Source organism: Atta cephalotes (genome assembly GCF_000143395.1).
Source record: "Atta cephalotes unplaced genomic scaffold scaffold00006, whole genome shotgun sequence".
Lineage (NCBI taxonomy): Eukaryota > Metazoa > Arthropoda > Insecta > Hymenoptera > Formicidae > Atta > Atta cephalotes.
In genome coordinates this window covers 3,252,616-3,259,223 of record NW_012130070.1, presented here as the reverse complement: position 1 = coordinate 3,259,223, position 6,608 = coordinate 3,252,616, and positions in this window count along the sequence as shown.

Sequence of the window (6,608 nt, the reverse complement as noted above, 5' to 3'; positions counted from 1 at the left end):
CGTCCTCTCCATGGTAAGAAAATGACTGCATTTCCATACTTGGCGATAGATAACATGGTGCGTTTTTTTTATAGTGATTTCTCCAATAAACCTAATCTACTCTCATGCTTTAATATAAAAATTGTTCAAAATGCCATTTTTCCTCTTCTATGCAGAATTCACTTTGAACAGTACTACGCGTTGCATGATACGCTATTTCCTGTATAATGGTATCGAAGGCAGTAATGATAGCTTTAGCAACTTTGTTTTTTGTATCATTGTGCTGATATTCGATTAAATCTTTAATATAGTCCTAGAAAAAAGAGAACATTAATATATGGTGACCAAATGATAGGATCTCCCCGATGTATCCATCTATCACGTGATATTTTAAAATATAGCAAGAGCTCTGTTGCGATGATAAATTAACTGTGTTCGCACGTGAAGGGATATATCCGTGAAAAGCACAAGTTGCTCAGTCTCTAAAAAATCTGTGTAAATCTCGCTATTTAAACGCGACGGGAGAAAAATGGACTGATTTGAAAATTATTGTCGAAAATATTTACATTTTGCAACAAGAAGAAAATTATTTTCTTACGATTAATATTTATCACTTGATTCGCAATCATTCCTGTTCATACATTTATGAATCACCTATACTGAAACGTACTTTCGCGAACGACGTGAGGATTTTTCTCTCCCTAATACAAATGTTTATGTGAATTAAAAACGTCGGAGTAAATATAGCTTTGTCGATCCATAAAATTAAACCGGAGAAATCTACATTCTGCCATTGCACAAGGAAGCCTGTGCATATTTTACTGGCGATTATTATAATATACGCTAAAAGTAGCGTAAATATAAAAAATCGATGACGACAATATCTGCACAAAAATTCACGCGTCATTATGCATATCCCGGTAATTTTTGCACACGCTAATAATGATACGGGTGCAATCATATGTGTATGTTAAAATGGTTATTTTAATTTTTGAAATTTAATCAGGACGCCCCCTAAAATGGTTCAATATCTCCTAAAAATAACAACATACTTTTTAAAATAATACCATATTTTTTTTAGATTTTTTAAACAATTTTAATCCGTGCCATTGGGGCATGATACAACTGCGATGTGACTATTGCGACGCGCTTTTCACTATTTCAGAGAAAAACAATTGCCGAGACATAGTTATTATTTCGGTAATTGTTTCTCTCTGGACACGTCGCAATCGCACATTCACGAGTTTCTTTCGTACGTTTTACAATGAAGATTAAGCCCATTAGACGCATGCCACTTGCAAGTTTGTAGTCAATCTGAAGCTTGCATTTTTAAATCAATGTAATTGCGTTTAGCAGGAGAAAATGCGTTTGCCGTGGCATGAATTTACGCGGAAAGATTTCCGAGGCGTGTGCGACATCCAAGCGTCGTGCCAAATTTGATATATAGTGCAACGACTATGAGAAATAGGATGTCTGATCCACGATCAGAGAAATGCTGGTCGACTAGTGCGCTGTCGTATTCGTCGCGAAGGAGAAATTTTTAACGCATTCTACGATAAGGACTTAGTTTGCGTCGTGCGGCACGTGATTTTCGTATGTTGTCATGGACAGTGCATCATGTTGCATGCGAATGGATTGCGTCCATATCATTACCAGCGTATGCAACAACTATTGCCGGAAGGTGCACAACGGAAAGAACCTTTCTTTGTGTGGATGCGCCGATTATTATTCGTGAACGTACACTATCGTTCATAGAAGTTCAGACACTCTCATAAATTTTATCGAATAATCATTTAAAAAATTTAGATTATAAAACAGCAATTGTATTATTTTTGAAATATATTTTGAATCACTTGTGTGCAATACATATTAACAATTGCAAAAGCTTTATAAATTAGTTCTAATTTTGTATGTCAAAAAAATATTATCTTTACTTCGTATAACATTGATATTGTTATCGATGTAATAGAAATTGAGGTTTCTTTGTTTTTTAGGTCAATGCATTTAAGCAATTTACTTAGGGATCGGAGATCAGATTGTGCGATGATTGAAAATGATTACAAGGAAAGAATGGATAATAATTTTAATTAGGAGAAATTTAGATTCCGGTCTCGCAAGGGTTACGAAGATTATATGGGAGCTCACGTGGAGCTCACCGACTTTAAATGAAATTGAAATTGATCCAATAAGTTAATACTGTCATTTATTAAATTTTTAAAAGAAAGAAATAGTAATTATATATATATGTATATATATTGTGTGTGTGTGTATATATATATATATATATATCTATATCGAAAAAAAACGTGAAATAACTTATATGAAGAGAATGTGAACATAGTTCATGTTCATTTTATAACTGCTAATAAAAATTAGATCGTCCAAATTAATTTAAAAAATGAATGCAATTATAAATTACTAAATGCAATTATAAATTCAGCGATATTACAAAGATTTTTAAAATTGTAGAACTCTGAGATGTAATACCAGAACATTCGAACTATCATTTCAAAATACTAAATATCATTTTAACTATCGAATGTTCTAGTATTATATCTTAGCGTTCTACCATTTTAAGAATCTTTGTGATATCGCTGAATTTTATAATTGCATTTAGTACTCAGGTTTTTCAATTAATTTGGACGATCTAATTTTAATCAGCAGTTGTAAATGGAACATGAAGCGTGTATACATCTTCTTTGTGTTAGACCACAGACCTATCTGACACTTTGCTCATGAATCGAAAACGTTTCCATCTTTCTGTCATCTCGGAGCGAGACGGAGCGAAAATAATAAAGGATAGGATTCCACCTGAATTCAGATCTGTCCGAGAGTACTGTCCGAGAGTCTGTCATAGGAGTCGAGGGAGAACCAATTTCTCAAAATACAATTATAGCTGTTTTATTTTATTTATTATGCTCGCCAGTAGCACCTCAAAATTAAACTAAAATTTAATCAAATGTTTCCACCTTTAATCTAGTCATCATCAATAATTTTTATGACAACTTATGATCAGATTAAAGGTCGACATTTTTTATTTTATGTGATTATATATTTATTTCCGCATAAGGCAACAATCATTAACTCAAAAGCCCTTTGATACTAAAATTATTTGAATATTAAAAAAAAAATTGTTCAAATAAAGTACTGTCCCGAGAAAAAATTAATTTTATATACAATTGTAGATATTTATATATTATTATATTATGTTATTAATTAAACATATAAGTTATATATAATTTTATATACATATAATTATATTTAACTATTTACATAATTTTCTTGAGGCTTCCATGAATGCTTTCTATACAAAGATTATGCGTTTCCTCCGTGTCCAGATCCATTCTTGAAATGCCAACGTTTCGTCAACCTTGCAGTTCACTTCATCAGGACGAGGAGCAGCCTGATATCGAGCTGTTTCTCCAGGCCATTCCTTTTTTATATTACGCTACTTGTTGGAGGGGAAAGTAGAGAATTGTGGATCGGGTGAGATGGAGGTGGGGGAAATTGGTCAGTCTTCAATAACCGGGAGAATGATTTTCCATATTTTTTTTATGTTTTAGTTATTATCTTTATTTAGATTGTTAGGATGTTCTTGTATCTCTATAGCTTCTCTATATTTTCTTGAAAAATATGCAATGTTGGCTATTATCATTTTGTCAAACAGTATTTGATATTGTGATTCTGATAATGCTGATTGCGTCACGTGTTAGCCTGATATCACGTTGGTGTTCTTTTATCCGTAGGTTGATCATTCTCTCAGTTTTTCCAATGTATGTTTGTCCACAGGAACAAGGTATTTTGTACACTCCTGCGGAGCTGAGTGGAGATCTTTGATCTTTAGGATTTCTTAAGATTTATCCTATCTTTTTGGGTAGTTTAAAGATAGTTCGGATTGTTTAAAATCCTGCTAATCTGATCTATTGTTCTTTTGACATATGGGAGAATGGATAGGATTTTCTCTGATTGTGTGTCAGAGACACTGTTGTCTTGTTTGCATATTTATTGATTGTTTTGATTATGTCTTTTTCGTCGTGTCCATTTTTCTGCTGTTTTTAAGTGATTGAGTTCTGTCTATAAATGTTCTTTGTCAGAGATGGTGAAAGTTCTATATAGTGATTGCAGACTGTTTTTGTTGACTGGGTAATGTGACTCGGCATGTAGGTATCTATCTGTGTTGGTTTTCTATACATTTAATGGCCTAAGGTACCGTCAGCTTTCTTAGAAACAAAAACGTCTAAGAAGGGGAATTTTTCGTTTTCCTCTATGTCTAGTAAAGTGGATATTTGAATTATTGAGGAAAATAAGGAATTTACGAAGTTCGGCTCTGCTTCATATCACGAATGTGTCGCCTAGATAACGGAACCAAACTTCTGGTTTTTTGAGTGTTTTTCTGAGGACCTTTTTCTCAAAATGCTCCATGAAGATGTTGGTGATTACATGAGAAAGAGCCCATTGCCGCTCCTGAAGTTTGTTCATAAAATTGGTTGTTATAAGAGAAATAAGTGGTTGTTAAGCAGTGCTCTATTAGCGGGATGAGGTCGGAGGAGACTTCATGTGAAGCCTTTATTATGTTTAATGTGTTTTTTATTGGAACTTGTGAAAAGGGACGTCGAAACTTACAAGCAGATCTGTGGGACATAATCGCATTTTTTAAAATCTTTTATGAAGTCTGTTGAGTTAGTGTGATTCGGATTTTCCAGTGAGGGGTTGTAGTGTTTGTGCTAGGGATAAGTTGGATGTTGGGGAGTGTATGGCTCTAACAATCGGTTTGAATGGGATGTTTGGTTTGTGTACTTTTGGTAGTCTCCTCTCCCATCAAAACTATACGGAATGTATAGTTTTGATGGGAGAGGATATGTAGGTTTTAATATTGATTTGATTTTACTGGGAATGTTGCTTTTTTCACCAGGATCTGTTCTGCGCAATTGTATTAGTTGGATCTTTCAAGCTTTTTGTATGCTTTGTCCGAGAAAAAGTTCTTTATCATGAACGTTTCAGAACCACGGGTCCTGTTTGCGGGTAATGTTTGCTAGAGTGAATGAAAAAATTCTGTCGTTCAAATACCGATTCTGCGATTGCGTACCGATTCTTCTATCGTGCTTGTGTGGCGCTGTTTAGACTATCATGACGTCCTTACAACTATAAGGCGCGCTAGTTGTTAACGATCCTATGCCCGCCATTGTTTGCATTGACCGGTAAGCAAGCCGAGCATTGTACAGCGTGAGTTACTGTCATAAAGAGAATTAAAGCATATTTCTGTACAAGCTACTCCATTTATTGTACGTTGACGAAACTATATGGTGCGTGGCTACACGGAATAGACACAGGTCTCGATTAAGGGGAAAATAGCGCTTCACATAACGCAAGAAGCTTTCTACTAACATTAGTCCTTTGAGTTGGATTCTGCGGATTCTTACAAATTTTACGTATATTACGAATTTACGTATGTCACGAATACGCAGGTATTATATATAGAAATAGATAATATCCGTTAATGTCCTTACCAAAAATTCTTGTACATAATTTTCTTATAAGATTAGTCTTATAGAAATTGGCACATTAAAGTTCTTACATTAGTTCTTATATGATTTCATAAGTTCTTACATGTTTTACAATAGCATATTATATGTTTAAAGAAAATTTAGGATATTATATGATTTTATAATATCTCGCAAGAATTCATAAGAATTAAACAATATAGGTAAAAGAAAGAAGAGCAAAGAACCAGTAACAAAGAATTTTAATTTAAATCATAAAAATAATATAATAATTACAAAGAGCAAAACAAACATTTCGACTTCGATCGAGTCATTCTCAATGTTAAATAAATTCCAACCTCTTTATAAACCAATAACCTATATAATATTGTTATGTCCGAATGTCCGCGAACGCGTACATGCACTCCCGCCCGCAGAAATAAATAACACAGATATTATAAAAAGAACAAGAAGAGTTTATTATGAAATGAACACAAAACACACATACACACACACACACGCACACGCACGCACGCACGCACGCACGCACGCACGCACGCACGCACGCACGCACGCACGCACGCACGCACGCACGCACATGTAAAGTTCAGAGCACACAATCGATGAGAGAATAAGCGGATCGAGAGACACATCCGAGCGCAACGACGCTCACGTCCAAATCTGCCGATCTTGTTAAATAACAGAGCCACGTGACTTTCAGAACTTCACGAATGGCGATCTACGATGTCGTGCATAATACGAGCGTAACAATATTACAAAATTCGTTATAAGTCTATAAAATACATTTTTACATATTCTTCGTCTTATGTAATGCTGCGAGTCAATTAAATCGGAAATCAAAATAGTTTACCTATATTGTTTTACCTATATACTTTTACAGAGCCTTATTATTAATTATTAATTTCATAGGAATTAATTGTTATGTAGGATCAGATTATACATAGAATTGACACATTTAAGGTATTTTACATGATAATTTTTTATGATCTTATACGTTCTTACATGTATTTATATCTTTTTTACTATCTGATCTCACTTATAATAACATTTTTAACATTTCACATTATTTATTAAAATTCTACAATTTTCCTCTTGGATTGCATTTGCGTTCACTGAATCATTGGACTA